Source organism: Arachis hypogaea, chromosome 16 (genome assembly GCF_003086295.3).
Source record: "Arachis hypogaea cultivar Tifrunner chromosome 16, arahy.Tifrunner.gnm2.J5K5, whole genome shotgun sequence".
Lineage (NCBI taxonomy): Eukaryota > Viridiplantae > Streptophyta > Magnoliopsida > Fabales > Fabaceae > Arachis > Arachis hypogaea.
In genome coordinates, this window is record NC_092051.1 from 19511452 (window position 1) to 19532645 (window position 21194).

Here is a 21194-nt window from a genome sequence, read left to right on the forward strand (position 1 = left end):
TCAACCAACCGTGGTTTAATAAAAACCGTGGTTTAATGAAAAGATTCTTTTTTTTTTTTTTAGAAATTGTAATTTATATTTTTTTAAAAGATTTTTTTTAAATATTTTTTTACATAATAAATAAATAAATAAGTATTTTTATATTATTATATCTAAATATAATTGATAAATAAAAATTTTTTTATATGAAATACTTAAATATAAAATTACTTTTATTTTTTTACAAAATCTTTTAAAAAAAATAACTCAAAAAATTTTTTTTTTAAAAAAACTCACCCAAAATAAACCTGAGAGTTTTTAAGTTTGGTCTCCTCTGACCAAATCTCAATTCGATTCTTTCTTTCTTTTCTTTGTAGTCATGTGACCTTCCCCTTCTTATACCTTTCACTTATTTTTGTTAAAAATAAATATTTTAAAATTAATATTAAAAAAAAGAACAATTACTAAAACTTTAATTATATATTTTTATTTAATATAAAAATTTAATTACAAATTTTAAAATAATAAATTTTTATTAAAAAATAAAAAACTACAGAAACTAATAAAAAAATTAATAATTTACTTGCTCATGTGCTTTAAATCCATTTTTTTTTAGTTTTATTTCTAACATCCAAATAGTTCTAGCTTTGGTATGTGGTACTGGTAAGCAGTTGTGTTTTCACTTCAATGTGGAATCTTCCCTTTACCATTTCTGTTTCTTTTCTCCCTGGAATAAACTAATTGTTTCTTAAGATTGTTAAAGTGCACTGCAAAAACTTCATAAATAGAAATAATTAACAGAGTCCCAAAGTAGACATACTATTTATGCATTTAGCTGTCAAGAAAGTCACGATTGGTGTCTTTTCTTCTTTCCTTCCATATCTGAAAAGAATAATGAATATCGTGTGCGTTTTCATAATTAACTGGGGACAGAATGTGATGGGTAACCAAATAGTTAGAGCGTGAAATGTGTTGCTGAAATCTTTTTTGCTGAAAGTAATTTGTTACTTAGTTAATTTGTTACAACCAAATAATGGGGATTTGCAAGATTGAAATTCATAGTTTGATTGTGAAGAAAGGAAACCAGGAGTAGAAAGGAGAAGACTTAATAATAAATAAACAGAAGATAAAAAATTAGAAACGAATTGACAAGGAGATAATAGAGTCTGATAGCTGCGTAAATAATAAAGGGTATACACGATCTAAAACAAATAAAATGCAGTCTTAATATTAATTCAAAGCAAACCCAACATGAAGCATGAAATAAACCAAAGGAGAGGAAACATAGCCATATCGATCTCATAGAAGATATTAAACTATTAATTTAAATGCTTAAGATGGTAGAAGCATCAGGCTAACTAGCTAAGAAAATGCTCGTGAGAACCATCTGGGACTCCATGGATGCCTTAAGTAGCTTAAAGCCATGTACGTAACACATTAAAGGTTATATTACAAAGTCGGAATAGGTTACGTTTAAATGAGATGACGGTAAGAGTTGAGATACCTTGGTAATGCCCTATATACTTATCTAAATTTTTTTTGGTTAATGTAATCACATAGAAATTTTACGTCTAATATATCTTCATCGCCATCGCCTGATGAGGATCCCAGAACCAGGACGAACAATCTCGCGTGCTCCATGCCTCCCTCACTCATGTTGTTCGTACTCTCTCTTCCTTCTTTCATTTCATTAATTCATTTATGTTGCGAATTAATTGAGTGGGAAATTGCGGTGGTTCTAATTTTGCAGATAAAGTTGGTACGGACTGAAGCTGCGCTAATTGCAGGAGCAAAGGATGTTGGACTCTCCCCTTCCATCGTTGGTTCTTTGCCGAGGAAGGAAGTCGCTCTGGTTGAGGTACTCCATTATTTACTATTTTATCATCATGATTACATTAACCGTTACTGTTAAATGTTGTCACGATTGGTTGCCTGAAATTGTTTCACCCCTTAAATTCGAAATAGGATTGTGCTTAGATAATACTGTTTTTAAGCTGCTTCACAATATTTTTAATTATAATAAACATGGCCTCAAGCTCTTAGTATCCAGGTCTGCCAATGTAAAATAAATTTAAATTTATTCTTTGCACTTAATTCACTAGTGTGTAATTAGACTTCCAAACAAAGAAGTCTTTTCTCTTGGATTGTACTGCCTGAACATTTAATTTCAAGTCAGTTCTTTAATATCATTGTTTAGTATTAATTACAACTAATGACGTTCTCCCTATTGTTTGGTAGTTTATTGTGGAGCACTTCTGAACTAGAAGTAGTTCTCTTTATGTCTAATGTAACTTTGCTTTGCATATTAATGAAGCAGGTGCTAAGTTTTCATATGGTAAAGTGGCTGAAACAAAAGTTCTCAAGCGTTGAGAAGGAAGAATAGCAATACCAGAAATAATCTATCTTGACAGAGTCTAAATTTTATGCTCTCATGTTTGTAGAATAATTCTGTTAATAGTATCTACTTAGTGTTAGTGTATATATCACTATATAAAACTGAGATTGAGACAAGTGTATTCACTCAACTATATTGATATGTTAGTTGGTTATTTTAATCACAATTTATCTTAATTGTTGATTATCATTTTTTATTTTTAGATTTATTTTGTGATTACCATCATTTTGGGATGTGATTATGTTTTAAAAAAAATTAATTCTCATAAAACAAAATAGATTATAGTCACGGTAAAAACCGTGACAATAGATAAAGCTATGGTCACGGTTTTAAGGTGAGGTGATCATAGATAAGTTATGGTCACCGTAAAAACCATGATCATAGATAAGGCTATAGTCACAGTTTTAAGGAAGGGTAACCATAGATAAGATTATAGTCGCGGTTTTAAGTTGGGGTGACCATAGAGGCTATCGTCACAGTGAAAACCGTGACCATAGATAAGACTATGGTCACGGTTTTAAGTGGGGTGACCATAGAGACTATCGTCACAATTTTTATGCGTGATCATAGATTAACCTATGATCACGGTAGAAAAACGCAGTCTAAAGTGCCAGAATATGAACACTACAACCGTGACCATAGAATCAGCGACCATAAATAAAAAAAAAACGTGACCATAGGTCAAAAATCATGACCATAAACCTATAGTTACCCTTTTCACTACTTAGACCTTTTTTTTGTAGTGATTGACTATTAACATTATTAGTTAATGAAATTAGATTAAATGAACCTCAAATTGAGGAATTTCAATACCTCAAATTCTCCTCTCAATTAAACTTTTATTTGATCAAATTTCATAAATTTATAATGTTAATAGTCAATTAAGACTCTTAGGTTGCGTTTGCTTTTGAAAACAAGACAAGACACTGAGAACTAGATAGAACTGACAGAAACACAAATTAATGTTCTTGTATTTTGTTTGGTGATAAATTAGAACAAATTATGAAAGAGTAATTTATTATCAATTTTATTATTCAAAAAATTTAGGAAAAAATTAATAATAAGAGTTATAATTAGTAAAAATTAACAAGAATAATGAAAGGAAAAAAATAAAAAATAAATTGTCTCTTATTAGTGTCTTCATTTTCAAAATCTCAATGGCAAAAAAAAAATCATTATATTCAATATCTTTGTGGGGTAAAGAAAGAAAACAAAAAGTAAAAAAAAGATTTTATTTAATAGATTTATTAACATTAATAAATAATGATCAGAAATATCTTTTTTTTTAACAAGAGGGCATATTTCCATAGAATTAATCAAAATGTCAAAAGCATAACACGTCTTCTTATTGATACTACTCATTTTAATACTAAAAAGCCTTCTCCTTTTTATCCTCATGAATCCACCAATACTATGCTTTTTTCTATGTTTATATTAGTATTATTTACTTTGTTGGTTGGAGTAATAGGAATCTCTTGTCTCTGTGTCTTTCCTGATTAGATAAACATAAAATACACTAATTCGGTGTCTCTTGACATAATGTCTCTGTTCATATCTCATATGTCAAATACGATTTTGTGTTTCTGTGTTTCTGTCTCAGTGTCTCGTGGCTGTAAACAAACGCATCCTTAGATGTATGCTGTGGTGTCGCTTAACGTGTCATATTAACAAAGTTTTTACCCATCAATAAAGAAAGTAACGAAAAGACTACCATGAATAATTTAAATCTTTAAGGAACAAGTTTCATTAATAAAAAATTTTTGAGGACCAATTTGAAAAACGAAGGATCTTTTAGAGATTAAGTTGACCATTTACTCATATTTTAAATATGAACTACAATGACATTTTTATTTTTATTTTTTGTTTTTAAACTAATGCTACAAGAATCATTTAGTCTCTTAAAATAGAATCTACAAAAAAGACTTTAAATTTTTCTTAAGGTTTAACTTTGTTTAAGTTATAAAGAAGGTATTTTAGTTTTTTTAAATGAACTAAAAGTGTAATTAAGGTTTTTTTCTTAAATCAAATTTTAATTTTCAATTTCTAATACAATCAAACAAGATGAATTAATTTTTAAAAAATTAACGATAAAAAGTTGTTGTTCCGAGTTGTAATCTAAAATCATGGTGGATTTTGAATATGGACGTGAGATCCAAACACTTAAAGTTAAGGATTCTAACTTGTTTGTCGAGACGGTAATTATTTTCGACCCGTGTGGGCGATGCCATGTAGATTGAACTTGTCCTTATTGAGTCGATTTAGATGCAGTTTATTTTGTGATTTATATATTTTTTATTCAGTGTGTAGACTAGACCCATATTTAATGGGTGTATGTATGAATAATTGCTTTATTCTTTTTAAAATTATTACGAGAGAATTTTAGTTTTTAGAGTTCACATTTACTATGTCTAATACAATTAAATAAATTTTATTTTAAAAGCATATTTCAGTGTTTTTGAAATTAATGATAAAAAATAATTAATTTTTAAATGAATTTAATGGGTATTTTAGTCTTTTTGCAATTAAATTCAAATTTTAATTTGTAATATAATAAAAAAAACTTAAACATAAAAGAGCATTTTAGTCCATTTAATATTAATCCTAGAATACTAACTTTTAATAATATTAAAAAAAGCTTTAATCCTTTCGAAAAATTAAAGTATAATTATACCTAAAGATTCAAATAATATGCTATTTTCACAGGTTACACATGTGTCTTGTTGTTTTTATTCACGTTTAATTATTTTCATCACGGTTTTAAAATTGTTGGTGATATTTTTATTATTTTTGTCATTTAAAATTATTTTTGTTGATACTTAAATTTTTGAAAATATTTTTAGTAATTTATTTTTATTTTTTTACTTTTTGGTGACATAGCTTGCTTTTTATTAGATAGACTAATTTGTTTATAATTTTTTACAAGATATTATATACTATATTTTGATTATCCAAAATTTTTTTAATTGATTAAGAGACAAAGTTATATATTTTCCGTTTAAAAAGTGAATTTATGTTTTAAATTAAATTTTTTCTGCCTTTTGATAAACTATGTTTTATCCATGTAAATGTTTTTTATTTAAGAAAAAAAAATCCAACTCAATTTTATCTCAAATAAATTCAATAATGTCCATTTTCATCGCATAAAGGCATAATGAAAATTATTCATAAAAATTTGTAGAGTTCCCTCTAAGTTAGTCAATTAGCCATAATCACTCTTGTAAAGCTGTTCTCTGATTAAAAACAAAAGTTGAAAACTGCTGTACTTACAATACATATGTTATTATAGCAAAGTTCTGAAACTTAACTGATCATCGAACCGTTCTAAATATTAATTTATGGTTCAATCAGTTCGATCGTAATTCAACCGAAAATCCGTTTTTAATAAAATAATACATAAAATATAGATACACACAGTAAAACATAATTATAATCTAATATAAATCTTAAAATATTATCCAAAATAAAAATATTACATAAACCACATTGTTATTATCTCTTTCAAATACAAATTCAAAAGTCAAATTAAAAAAAAACAACCATAAAATGTTATATGATAAACTATTCCAAATTCTTCACAATTCTACACCACACAGTAATGAAAAATCACAGTTCACGGATAACTAACAACAATGACAGTTAAAAAAAATTATCTAGAAGAGAGCAAGCTGAGCAGTGAGCATACAAGGGGACAGGACACGACTGGAGGAGCTGACGCGACTAAAGGAAAGGAGCGTGGTGGAACAGAGCTGGCACGACGGAATAGTACTGCATGAGGGAGGCAGGAGGCGAGACCAGTTGCAGCAGCGACGATGGCTATGCGATGGAGGCAGCTTCCAGAAGTTGCAACGGCGACGGGACGGAAGTGAGTGAGTGAGGGAGCGAGGGAGGAGATCAATGAGAGGAAGGAGATGGAGAATGCACTACAAGAAAATGAAGCATTTGTAACAAAAATTAGTGACTGTTACATAATAACAATATTTTGTAACAACAATACATTTTGTTACAAATTATGTTGGCTTTTGTAATGAATCAGTATTTTGTTGTAAAATTTTATAATGTTTTGTGATAAAAGATGAAGTTGTTACTGTTCGGTAGTCGGGTACCGGACGAATCGGATTAGTGTCCTGGTTGATGAGGGGGAGATCTCGCCTGGTCATAAGTTGCCGGGTTGGAGTAGACTACATTCCGAGCACTTCGTGTGAGGAGGGGGGTGCCACCTGCAAAGACGCTCCGACGCTCTAGTCAGCTAAGTGTGCAGGCGAAAAAGGGTTGAATGGTATGTGACGTACTTTGGGGGAAGGGTAGGACATTCCCCATATATACGTGTCAGAGGTGGGCCCATCAAGGACAGGCCCACCTTCCTCAATGCTTCCTTCACACAGCTGTAGCAAGGCTGTCAGGGACGCGTGTTCGGGTCGGCGGCTGAGCGCCTCGCTCCAGACCATTCGAGTCAGGTGGTTCTCGGGTCGGGCCGGCCCGCTAGTGGTTTTGGGCCAGGCCGTAACAGTTACAAAAGTTCGAAATATTTTGTAGTAAAATATTCATTTGTTTCAAAAGCTACAATTGTTTTGTAACAAAAAATTAATTTGTCACAAAATTTAATATTATTTGTAACAAATTATTTGTTTCACAAAATAGAAAGATATTTTTGTAATTAAAAAAATTATTTTAAAATATTAAAATTTTTAAGGATGAAAAAATTTGTTTTTTAATTTTTTACAAAATAATTTTACTTTTATTTCAAAAATTTAATTTTTTAAAATATTATTTGTATTAATTAATTATTTTTTATGAAAAAATTTAAAGAATTATTTTTACCAAAGATAAGAAGACTAGAACGCATGATCCAACCTCTTAAGTGAGTAGAAAAAAAAATTAAAGATTAAATGATTAATTTTAATAATTAGAGATGTTATTTTATATTTTTTTTAAAAAAATTAATATATAATTTTACTAATAATCAATTTTTAAATATAGACTAAAAACAAATTTTTTAAATTAAAAGAATTTAATTGTTAAAATGAAATGAAAATAATTAAAACTTAAAAATAAAAATAAATATAAAAAAGTAAGAACCTAATTCTAAGTTTCTAACCCTCACTCTCTCATCACTCTCTATGCTCTCCTCTCATCTCCTCCCACAGTTTCTCAAGTGCTCAACAATGGAGCTCCTGGAGGAAGAGGCTGCGCCGTCAGCAATGCCTCGTCTCTGCCACTCCTTCGCACTCGCATCTACCAGCGCCATCTTCTTCTGCGTCGCCGTTCGTGTTCGTCATCTCCTCTACGTCGTCGTCGGTTCCTGCTCCGTCATCCACGGTGTTGCTTCTCTGCGTCATCGCCGTTCGTGCTCGTCTGCCATCGCATTCTCTGCGTCGCCGTTCCTGCTCGTGCTGCTCCTCTGCTTCTGCTACCCTGGTCCCTGGTCCTCTGTCTCTGCTACCCTGGTTCATCTCGACCGTTCTCCTTCCTCCACGGTGGTTCATCTCTGCTGCTCGTCCCTTGGTTGCTGGTTTTTTATCTGCTGATGGTAAAGGTTATTTGAATATTGATGCCTATAATATTGTTCTTTAATATTCTTGTTGTCTATGAACGTATTGTTCTTTTGTGATTTTGTCCATGATTATGTGTTATCAATTGATTTTAGGGATAAACTTACAAATGTTGTTCTTGTTATTATTGTAATATATAAACCTACTGAGTTCCATATGTGGCTGAAAGAAAAGAAAAAGAGGTATGTGAGTCTCAATTTTGGGTAATTTTAATCCTTATTATTTGGGGTTTTAACATTGAGTTATGTTATATTTTAACTCATATAATTGAACTCATAATTGCTGTTGTAGGTAAGGATTTTGAAATCTAGAGCTTTTGAAATGATTTGAACAAAATGAATGGGAGTGAAACTAGAAAAGGATAATGATGTGGGCTTCTTTATTTGAGAATTTTTTTTGTAGGTAAGGATAAGGAAATATTAAGTTTAGTTGTTTGAAAGCTTAAAGGTTAATGAGAAAATTTTAACGAATATGAAGAAAGTGTTTCAACTAACTCCCTATTATGTTTTGTTTTCCTAAAATGTGACCAGTCCAACTAACTCTGATTATAGTTTTTTGTGCAATTGTTTTTCTACTGCAGGACCCTTGTCCCATTATTTCATATATGCAAGACATTAATTACCATCTAACTGGACCACTGCAAGATTGGATATCTAAATCAGAAGATTTTGTGTAAGTTGTCTACCAAATGCTAATACACTATTCTTTGAATTAAATTTATCAATTTATTTTTTTCATGTTAATTATAGTTTCTTTTCTTCTTTAAGTGAATATAGTGAACACTTGCAAATTTTATAGGTCCTTCTTTCAAAATTTGAATTGTACTCAAAGGTTTTTCTCGCAGTGCTGTCATCATTGCGGTTGGCAGCGCAGTACTAAGACTGTCCAGTTTATTTGTTTATTCATTGATTTATTTTCTTCGTTATTCTTAATACTCCTCATTGGTCTATTTCAATGATATTTCATCATTACCATAAGGAAAATAATGTTCTGAGAATATCTTTTCATGTTTGTCTATGAATTATTCTACAATCTTTTTGAAGCATGCTCAAGTTATATTTAGCTTTAGTACTTAGAGAAAATTTAATTAGTTGAATTCATAGGTTACAAAAGAGCTAAAGCCAAATGAAGTATTGTTACTATTATTATATTTTTATTAAGGTTCAAGTGCCTGGTATCTTAGTATTTACTTTGAAATGCGGGTTGTTTTATTTCTGCTTGGTGTTTTGATCAGTCAAGTCAGAGCAGAGGTCTTTAGTCCCTTTGTTAGATCATCCAGAGAAAGCTGAACTTGAGTCGGTACCTGACTGCTCAGATTCAACTGTCATAACTAAACTCTAGTGCATCATGCTAATCCAAACTGATCTTTGGTAATAATTTTGTTGTTGGTTGTTTGAACACTTATCTTTATCTTTAACAAAATTGTTTTGTAAGTGCTATTATTTTAATTAGTTATGTTTTAGAATTAGGTATATATAGTAGTTATTCTTTGAGATTGTGGGGGATGGTGCTAGACTTTTATAGTTAGTGGAAGTCATAGTGAATCTATATGCTTGAATTAAATATGCCACTCCTATCCTTTGAGATTATAGGGAATGATGCTAGACTTTTATAGTAAGTTATAACTTATAAACATGCTTGATTGCATAAGTAATGTATTTTTGGCTAAATGAAAATATGCTAGAGGAATTGTTTGGTATTGATACTAAAACAGCACGCATAGTTATTTTATGGTTTGCTCTCTTCACTTGACATATTCTTATAAAATTTTGCTTATTCGTGCTACTGCAGGATCTTGCTCCTAAATGTGCCTTTGCTGATGTTGTTCTTTGCACTTTGGTTCTCAAATTGAGTTTATTTGCCTCCAATTGAACCCCAAGGGTTAAAATGAAAAGTAGAATACAATAATCTTGTTTTTGTTATAGTATTTGTAGACTCAATGACATTATGAGTCTTTGTTTAAATATATTTCCATCTTTTGATTTTGAATGTACATAAGTTTTTTTTCCTCCTCATGTAAATGGAATAAGGATTATCGGTTGCTAAATCGGTCGCTATTTTTGTAATTTTTTGTAGTGATATATCAATTAATTTAAAAAAAATACAATTTGGTAAATTATGTGTGTAATTTGTATTAAAAAATTGTTATAAAATAAATGTTGTGCTTTTGTAACTAAAGGAATGAAAGATGTTACAAAATCAAGTTATATTTTGCAACAAAATTGTGATAAAAAAATTATATTGTTACAAAAAATATCTCATTGGATAAAATTTGTTATTGCTTTTGTAACATTTTTGCTTTTGTATTAAAAATTTGTTACAAAATTTTACTTTGTATTGTAATAATTTTATTTTTTGTTTTAAAATTTTTTTGTAACGGGACATAATGCAACAGTTATTTTTCAGATTTTTTGTATTTTTTGTAACAATTTTTTTTGTTACAAGTCACAATTGCTACTTTTTCTTGTAGTGATGAGGCGGTGAGATAGATGAGGCATGAGGGTGCTGTTGAGTGTTTTGGATTTTTGGTAGCTTAGTTAAATTTTCTCTTCTTTAGACCAAAGACTTAAAAAGTCGACCGGATCCGAGTGTGGTTTTTGAAACTTACGTTTATAGTATCTATTCGATTCGTTGTTTTCACCTGGTTACGGTTCGATCGGCTAATTTAAACTGATTTTTAGGATCTTGTATTACAGTAATAGCTAAAAGAGAATATATATATATTTATACAAATTAACTTACCTCTTTATCTTATAATTCATCATATATATACACAATGTTTAATATTGTTGACAATTATAATAATAATAATAAAAATAATAATTTATTAATTCAGCTATGAAGTATATTTAGAACTTAACATATGTTTAATTATTTATGTACTTAATTTAACAATATTTTTCTATTGATACTTTAAATATTTCTAATAGTATGTTTGATAATTTAGTTTTCATGGTAATACATATATTAAAATGGCTTAAAAAATAAAAAGAATTGAAATGGTAGTTTATTTCAATGTTTGTTTTCGAAACGCAGATAAACAAATTAAATAAACACTATTTTGACACTAATGTTTTGCCAGTGAATCAATATGTTTTTTCTTTAGTTTGTTAAAAGAGAAATAATTTAAACATACAATTAATTAATAATAATTATATTTTTATACAAATTATAGAAGTATTTCGTATATAAATAATATTTCTATATGGATGAATTTTGTATATAAATTTTTAAATTTGTTTCTAATTAAATAGAATTGTGAAAATAAATAAATTTAATAATATTTATAAATAAGTAATCTTCAAATAATATTATTCAATTTTTATATTGATTTTGTTCACATATTAACAACTTATTTTTTTAATCTTATTTTTTAATTTAAATTTAATTATTTTATATATTTTACATGTTAAATAATTTAAAATATTTTATTTGTTTATAATTTTTTTTTAATTATTAATATTAAATTTATAATTCTAAAACTAAAAAAAAATAATTTTTTAAACTCAATAGAAAAATGGTAGAATGATAGTGTCTGTTGAGCTGCTAGTAAAAAGATAAAGCCAATTAAGTGTGTTACATATCTAATTAATCTATTTTAAAAAAAGGCTAATAAAAAAATTAAAAAATTAGTATTAATTTTTTTCACACAATATATTTGTTTGTCAAGCTCACAAAATCTATATTTTAAATATTTTATATATTTATCTTTCATATACTCATATGTATGATAAGGTAAGTTATGTTAAATAATCTATATTGTATGACTCCAATTTATATATATGTATATATATGTCATATTTTATGATGGATCAAATCTTAACCAAATAGAAAATAAAGTTAATATTTATGTAATTTTTTATCATATCTCGATGATATTTTAATTGTTCTTACAAAAAAAAAGAAATTTAATAAAAAAATTCATATAAAAAAATATTGATATATTTTTTTAATAACAATTTTTTTTTATTAAAATGTGTTACTTTACTATATTAATATATTACTTGGAATACTTATATTATTTTAAATAATATATACGGTTTAAAAGAACATTTAAAATTTATTATTTGTATTATTAATATTATTAAAAATATATTATTATTTTTTCTTAAAATAACATTTTCTTTTCTTTGGTTCATCAAATAAGATGACAACAAAAATATTTTACCTAACTGGATCTACGAAATAAATATTATATTCATTTATTTCTATATTACATACAAAATAAATAACTAATGTTTAAAAAAATTAATTACATAATTATATCTTAATAAATTATAATAAATGAATAAAATGCAATGCTACATATATATTTGTTTTTCATACAACAAAAAAATATTTTTAAATATATATTAAATAGAATAATTATTTATTAAACTCATTCTTATGCAAATAAAAATTTCTTTTAATTTTATATCTGTAATATTTTATACCAATTCATTTTAAATTTTAATTACTTTTTGAATAATTAATAAAACAGTAATTCAAATAATTGTATAAATATAATTTTATTTTAATTTTTTATTTTATTACTATTTACGTTAACATCAAGAATAATTTGAAATAAAAGATAATAAAATTATTGTAACTGTAATGTATTATATGCTTTGACTGCACTCTCTATTTTGTTAAGAGTGCATTAGTTTTTGGCGGAATAACCTGTTGGCACCACTTAAAAAGCACATTGAGGCGGATCAAGCGCTGCTGTGTCTTGCTGAAGAACTTGAGGATACTGATCTTCTTGCTGCCCTAACTCTGCAGCCATGTCTGTCTCTCAATCCTCAGAAATTAGGATTGTCTTTTCCAATTTGTGTTCCATTCATTGCAGCAGCAGCATTAAATAGCTTCGGAAGCTATAAAAAAGAACAAATGCGAGAGCAGTTCCTTTCGCTTACACACTCTTCATCCCTTTTATGTCATCACCTTTGAGGGCGTGCTATGCCTATGTTTTTTTTGTTTTGGTTTTTTGGTTTTATTAATACTTAGTTGTGCCTTTTGCCTTCAATCAGCTCTGACTCAATGCTCTCCTTCTTTCTTTACTCAGCGCTTTATGTAAATCATTGGAGAGTGCAATAGATTTTACGATTACAAGTGATTATAAAATTTTATCACAATTTACTTAAAAACTAGAATGCATTATAAACCACTTGCAATTAGTAATAGACTAATAGTTTATGAAAGCCAATGAGTAATAACTCAAATGGCATAGTTTTTCCATTATCAATTAAGACGTTGCGAGTTAGAGTCTTCTATCTTTGGTAAAAAAAAAAATAGTTTATGAAAAAATTATACCAAAAGATGAAATACATCACATTGCTACGAATTTATGAAGAAAAAAAAAATCTGTGAGTAGATGCAGCAATTTATAAATGTGATTGTGATGTATGTTATCATGATTGACATAATTATGATTTAGAATGGTCAAATATAATGTACTTGTTTCAATATCATTAAATTGATAAAAAATCATTTTTTAATAGTTTTTTTAGTGTATTTGACAAATTTTTAATAATAAAAATAAAAATATTAAAAAAATAAAAAATATATCTTTTTTGAAAAGTTACAATTTACATCTTTTTTTAAAAATTTTCTTTTCTTAAAAGAAAAGATAGTATCACATAAAAAATGAACAAAAAAAATACTTTTATCTTATTTTACCCAAATATAATTAATAAATAAAAAAATCTTTTTACATGAGATATCCAAACATAAAATTACTTTTATTTTTGTAAAAAAATCTTTTAAAAAAATATAATTTTAAAAAAAATCTTTTTAGGGAATGGACCAAAATAATGGCTCATTCTTAAAACGCTCCTTGTTAAGTATGGAGTGTTGTACACCTTGTTAATTCATTAAATCCAAACTCTTTATTTATTATATTTTATTTAAATGGTCTAGATTTAAAAAGGTAACCTATTAATCAGTTAACCATTTTTTTTATAAATTTTAGATTTTCTTGTAAGTTTTAAATATTAGACTGAAATCTAAAACAAAAAATAGTACATAAATATTAAAAGTAACATGTCTGTACAAAAAAAAAAAAAAACTGAACTTTAAAATTAAAATAAATAATACATAAAAAATTAGTTAAAAATCCAAGCACCACATCCAAAAAAAATATATATTAGAATCTTAGAAAAAATAATATTAAATATATATTATGTATATAATATTAAATAGATCGAGAAAAAGCTTTTTATTTTTATATTTATAATTTATGATAAAAACTCACATTGAGTTGTCAACATGTAAATTTTATAGTTGAAAATGATTCGATAATAATTTAGTCAAATTTTTTAAATCATCTAATAAATCTCAAATATCAACTTCAAATAAAAGAGAACTGCATTATTGACGTAAAAAATAAGTGGCTTATTAAAATATATCAATATAGAATGGTTCTACAACGTACATGATCAAGTCCTTTTGGCAGTTAAGTTTAATTAAGCTATTTCAATATTTTATTGGCACAATAAAAATCATTAAAATTGTGTAAATTTTCAACAACAAAACGAGCAAGGACAGCTGAACCAAAGCTAAACCACAAGCTCATCAGTCCAACTGCCTCAATCTTGAATGCTTTTCTCATATGTTCTGTAACTTTCTCCGCAGTGTCTGAAGCAAACTTTGTACCCGATACTTTGGAATCAGAACTTGTCTCTTCTGACTTCTCATCAGCTTTTACCCCAAGCAATTGCCGCATGCCAAGGGCAAAAGTTCTTGCATTAGCAAGCCTTTGTATATCAGTCACTAGTTTCTTTATACTATCTACCTCAACTGACTGATAGCTCAAAACAACACCATCTGGATCATAATGTATGTGTGAATCAATGTCAGCCGTATTGGCGATTCGAACACCTGAGCCCCATGGTGTAGCACTGCTCCCTTTCTGAAGCTCCCATAAATCCCTGAAGTGCTGATCATTTATTTTAACATCCCAATGCATGCAACCAGGTCTGCCAAGTCGCAAGCATATATGTTGCCATGAATCACCTCCGGCAAATGGAAGTCGGAACCAAATGTTAGAGGATGCACTCCTTAAACCCACTTCTTCAACGTATGAGATATCTAATGAATCCATTTGACTCGTCAGCCTAGCATGCTTAATGCAAAGTGAACAGTGCCTGACCACATGAAGCAGGGCTGCTATATAAATGCTAGATGGGGCATTCCCTTTATTTGCTTCTGCAATCAAACTTCCATAGCTGTATCCTTCAGCCCTAGATATCATTTCAGTAGGTACAAACCCTTGTGGCAAAGACAGTTGAGAGCCAGATGAATCCAAAATCTTTCTCCTCTTGCAAATTGCTGAGTTGTTTTCAAGACCCCGAAGAGATGGAATCAAATTCAACATATCTGAAGCTGTTCTCTTCCAAGATCTTTTATCGTGTTTGGGTATAACATCTTCATTGCCTGTGGATTCCATTGCCTGGGCTGCAAATAGTCATTTCGGCAGTGATGTGTGTTTTTAGGTAATATATATAACAGCATGCAAATACATTATATGATAAAGTTGAAGAGAAGAAAGAAAGTATCTTACATATGGGAGTTGAAGCACATGAATTGGCTCCAGCAGCCTTGAGTGATTCAGCTTGAGGTCCATTAGGTTTGGAATTAGGTACAGATATGCGACAACTAGTTGGTAGAGAAGGAGATAATAGTCGAGATGACAGACTTCCACCTAAACCATCATTAGAGGAATCACTCAGTACTCTATGTTGATCTTCATCCATAGCAGTTGAGGACACAATGTCAACTGAATGCGGAGATTTAAGAGAAGCCAGATCCTGTTCAGACTTTGAAACAAATAACCTTTTCCCAGCTGCGCTCCTTCCTTGTCCTGTGGAAATTGATCCAACAGAATTGGATTGAACTGGGCCCTTCACACTGCCTGATGAGAACATGGAATCACTATAGTGGTTTGTAACACCTGAAGGTTTTGTTACATTGTTAACCTGAGATATTTGCATGCCTCCTTCCCACTTTGGAGATGGGGTCCCAGCTTTTAGACTATGGAGATTCAATGGGACAGAACCATAATGTGAAGGTAGGGATCCATGATTTTGAACAGAGAATGGATATGCAGAAGAACCTTTCTCGAGTCCAAACACTTCATCAACAAGTGATGAAAAACCTGAAGGATGACCTTTTGCATTCTGTATGGAACTCTCAAGTCGAATATCAGAGAGAAACTCACGTACAGATTGTTGATTTGGACAAGCAGCATTGGGCAAAAGAGAGTGTAATTTTCCCCAGTCAACCAGGCTTAAATTCATTTCATCTTCAAGTGCCTGCAGCTGTCCTATATCAATTCTTTTGACCCGCAGCACCTGATTAAGGACACCAAATAAAGTATCTTTTCCAGAAGAATCTGGCTGAGTCTCTAACAGCTTAAACAAAGGTTTAAAATCCTTATCAAGTTCCATCATCAGGAAATAAGAGCTCCCACAGTCTGGAAACGCCATAATTAGCATTGCTGAACCATTCAAAATGTTTTTGGGTACTTTAACTGTACTGAATCCATGCTCGAATACCTACAAGAATGCCCAATAAGCCAGTGGTCTTAGGCAAGTCATTTCTGAATAACCAACTTAAATTCAGTCCAAAATAGTTTGGGAATTTGTCTTTTTCTTTTAACAATAAAAGGAATGAAAACAGGGAAATATACCTCTAGCCCTAAGACTCTTCCGATAGATGCAAACAAGTGCAATAAACTTTTGCTTCTCAAGCTTACAAATACATCAGCTGCAGTCATAGATCCCTGATTCAAAGCTTCTTCACATTCTAACAATGCTGAAGAAGCAACTATGTTTTGCGATGATTGAAGAAGGAAACGGCCATTTCTGAATAACATAACAGGGACATAAATTTGAGAAACTAAACTCAAATGCCTAAGATATTAGTTAAAAGCATCTTAGAAAAGTAAGGTACCTGATATTAACTCCAAGAGTAAAAAAACATGAGGCATAGGCACGCACACGCAACACCTCATACCCTTCAGATTCCTTGCTGAAGCATTTATCATCCTTCTACAGACAAAAGCAGCTTCATCTTTTAAAATTTAATGAATGGTTGAATGGGAAAGAGGTAGGATATAATATTACAAGATTTGTAAAAGGGTATCACAAATTCAGCCACAAATTGTATCATAGCTTGCAAAATTTAAAGGCCAACTGTGTTTACTGGAAAATTAACTACATGTCAAAAGTGTTCAGCAGCAAGTATTTACCAAGCAGCGGAAATTCCACACACACACATACATACACATACATACATAACAAACAGAAGATATCAGAATCTAGCTACAGATAGTCCATGCAAGAATGATGAGAAGTACTTATGGTGCAAAATACGAAAATAGTCAAATATCCATAATTCACGATATAGTTCTCGAAAGTTACAAGAATGTTAACAAAGGAAAAACCCCAAATTGGGGTGATACCAAACAAGAAGCATCAAACCACATATGCCAAAACCCAAAAGAAACAAAAAAAAAAAATTTGCCCGATGTAGCATATCAAATTGATACTCCAAATGTTCCCTAACAAATGTACACTAACCTGTTTATATTCAACATCAGGTCCACCCAAGTGAGACTGGAGTACAACATCATCTGCTGCTCGACAGACCTGGTTATTTTTTCCCAGTTCTCTTTTAATCTCCAGTAGACGAGTATACCGGTTGCAGCTAATAGCTCTTAACAGCAACCTCTCAACATCAATACAACTCTGGTCCAAGAAAAACTCTGCCTCCTTGCCTGTTAGTGGATCTATGACAAAATTGCTGTGTATGCACTTTATCTGAAGATCTGACCCAGGTTCAATTTTTATGAATGGGCATGCACCTGAGTCAGACATGCCAGCATTTTTATCGAACTCCAGCCAGTATATGATTTTTAAACCAGGAGTTCGAGGACCGGATGAATCAGATTCCCCGTCAGGGTTCTGCATGGAACTGGAACCTGCCGCATGACCCATTCCACCCTCGGATATGAGCTCAAATCGAATTGCATCTTTCCATCTTCCCTGTCGAAGAGCTTGCACTTGCCTGATGACAGTATCCATAACAAGTGAAACACATAGATTGTGAAGAACCGAGTACAATATTGAAAATGGATTTTCTGCTTCCGCCATTCGTCTCTCTAGATCATCCCCGAGAACATGGCGCCGCATTAATTCTAGTTTGATAGGTTTATTCTTTTCACCAACAAGCAGCTCCAAATGTAATATCCTCCACATGGACAAGTGTCCCCTGTAACCAAGAGTCACTAAAACCTTAAACTCTCCATCCAACTTAATCAATGCCGTACCATCGAAACTTTTATCTCGGAAATTTCCTTCGGAAGAGAAACTTCTAGCAATTTCGACCGCACAAGCGCGTCCAGCTTCTTCAAAGCAGGCTTTTGCTGTTCTTCATTCAAGGTATACTGGGTACCAACATCCTCTGTACATTTTGGCAACCGCTGGTAACTCCTCGTTAAGAGAATGTCAATAGCAGAGGGCACATCATAAACCGGAGCACGGGTTTGCTGAAGCCCCTCGTGCATAAAAAACAAAGAATCCGCAGCTTGAGTAAAACACATATCGTGATTTGAAACAGTCGAAGCCAGCGGCTGGCAGTGCTTTATCAAATGAACCTACAAAGCAAAAAACCTCTAAGCACATCCCATCCAACAAAGAAAGAAAAAACTTCCTTTCCCCTTTTAGTTCCAGCTCAACCAATGCCCCCAAACCACCCCGTAATTCTATTTATTATCAATTATGTATCTCCCAAATACACAAAGTTTTGGAATTTGTAGAGACCAATGGATTGAATCAAGAATAGTGCTATGCCAGAAAAAATAACAAGATTTGATTTTTGGCGGGGTAACCTGTTGGCACCACTTGGAGAGCACATTGAGGCGAATCATGCGCTGCTGGGTCTTGCCGAGGAACTTGAGGATACTAATCTTCTTGTCTGTATCGGACAATTCAGTGGACCTGCATTTCTCAACCAGTTCTTTCAGGCTGCTGTATGAATCTTGGGCAGCTCGGGAAACCAGGGTCGACAGCTCCAGGGTCGACAGCTCCACCGTCTGCCCTAACTCCGCAGCCATGTCTGTCTCTCAATACTCAGAAATTAGGGTTCTCACGCCGCAAATTTCCCCAATTTTGTTCCAATTAGAGCGAGCAAGGAAGCAAGAAGCAGGTATGAGTGTAGGAAGCAGAATAGGGCTTTCCCTCTCGCTCTTTCTCTCTTACAGAGATTCCCGTAGAGCAGCTTTCTTTACAACACGTGTGTTTTGTGGAGTAGCTTAGCGCACTCAAGGCTGGCGCAAGAAATTGATGGGTTGGCTAGTTTGCTAGGCATAAGCAAGGAAAAATCATTATTCTTGAACCCTTTTGGTTTTCTTTCTTAACGCAGGGAAGGAGTACAAGGAAGGGATTCGAACCTGCAAACAGTGGAACAGAATTTTTCTTTTCTTTTTTATAGTGTAACCTAAAATTTAAAGAAAAATATTTGTTGATTATTTCTATTCTCAGAAAAAACTGGAAAGTAGAAATAATACTAACATTTGAATCAAATAAGTATGTTAAATAAGGCTTGGTCTTGGCCTTTTTTACCTAAATGCGCATTTAAAAAATATTAATTCTCAAAATGCGTATGGCTGAAAATTTTTCTGTAAATACGCATAGTCATTTTGTGGCCGCTGCCCGTGAAATGGAAATGAACTCCATTTCAACTATGGTGCCCACGAAATGGGCCACCAATGTCATGCCAACCACACACGAAATGGATATTCCATTTCCATGAGGGCAGCAACGAAATAGAAGGTGATAACTTCAGTTGTATAAAATTTATAGTGCTTGGTTTGATTGATTAGGTGTTTAATAATTTTATACTTAAACATAAATAATTAAGATTAATGTTATAATATTGAGTTAGGATGATGCAATGATTGGCCAAAAACAAGAGTAATATATATATATATATATATATATATATATATATATATATATATATATGCAAAAATAGAATAATTTGAGAATAGATATAATTTCAGATAAAAAAATTAGTAAAAATATTTGATATGTGCTGAATGCTATTTAATGAATTAGAAATTTGTATTTTTTTAAAGTAGTTTTTATATTATTATATTTATTAAATATTGTATTTTTTTAAATAATAATTTTTTTATGCGAATAAAATTGGATATGATAAAATTAGATGTAGAATTTAAGGTGCAAGTAAAATTTGAAAAGAAAAATTGTTGCTAGCGATTAATACGTTATTATGAATTACACTAAAAAAAATTAAATATTGATATCAAATTCTATATTGTTAAAAACATATTCATTAATTCATATACCTTTATATTAATATCAAATTTTTAATCCATTAAATAGCATTCAGCACATATCAAATATTTTTACTAATTTTTTCATCTGAAATTATATCTATTCTCAAATTATTCTATTTTTGCATATATATATATATATATGTTACTCTTGTTTTTGACCAATCATTGCATCATCCTAACTCAATATTATAACATTAATCTTAATTATTTATGTTTAAGTATAAAATTATTAAACACCTAATCAATCAAACCAAGTACTATAAATTTTATACAACTAAAGTTATCACCTTCCATTTCGTTGCTGTCCTCATGGAAATGGAATATCCATTTCGTGTGTGGTTGGCATGACATTGGTGGCCCATTTCGTGGACACCATAGTTGAAATGGAGTTCATTTCCATTTCACGGGCAGCGGCCACAAAATGACAATGCGTATTTACAGAAAAATTTTCAGCCATGCGCATTTTGAGAATTAATATTTTTTAGATGCGCATTTAGGTAAAAAAACCCTTGGTCTTGCGTATGATATCTTGTGTGATCATATGTAATTTTAAATATTTTTTTCTGTTAAGATTTTTTTTAAATTATTATATTTTTATTTAAAAAATAAAAAACCGTCACTTTATTTTAAGCAAGTAGCATGTCTTTAGAAGAGTCAAATTCAAAGAGGTTTTAATAAAGAGAAAAGGATGTTTTTCTCTTGTAAGATATTTAAATGATTAAAAATATTATTTGTATACTAAAATCAATTATTAAAATTAATTACTATATATTTATATATAAATATATATTTTTTAATTTATTATTAATATATATTTTATATTTTTATATATATTTTTTATTGATAGTTGATTTTAATGTACATCTAACATAATTATTAAATAATATATTTTTTATTATAAAAAATAAATAACATTTATTTTAGTCTATTT

The 21194-nt window shown here is 30.1% G+C and overlaps 1 long non-coding RNA gene and 1 pseudogene across 5 annotated transcripts; one reads left to right on the top strand and one right to left on the bottom strand.

The window, feature by feature from the left end:
* The first annotated feature begins 7448 nt into the window (after positions 1-7448).
* Positions 7449-10039, top strand: LOC112756793 (uncharacterized). 5 transcript variants are annotated; one of them, XR_011873967.1, is made up of 6 exons: positions 7766-7901; positions 8019-8105; positions 8215-8325; positions 8504-8595; positions 9158-9293; positions 9715-10039. It is a non-coding gene; the product is annotated as an uncharacterized lncRNA (long non-coding RNA). The 5 variants fall into 5 exon arrangements; XR_011873966.1 differs by lacking the exon at positions 8019-8105 and having other exon boundaries at positions 7459-7901; XR_011873969.1 differs by lacking the exon at positions 8019-8105 and having other exon boundaries at positions 7467-7901; positions 8475-8595.
* Positions 10040-14274: 4235 nt separating this feature from the next.
* Positions 14275-19162, bottom strand: LOC112758276 (mediator of RNA polymerase II transcription subunit 14-like; annotated as a pseudogene).
* Between the last annotated feature and the right edge of the window lie 2032 nt (positions 19163-21194).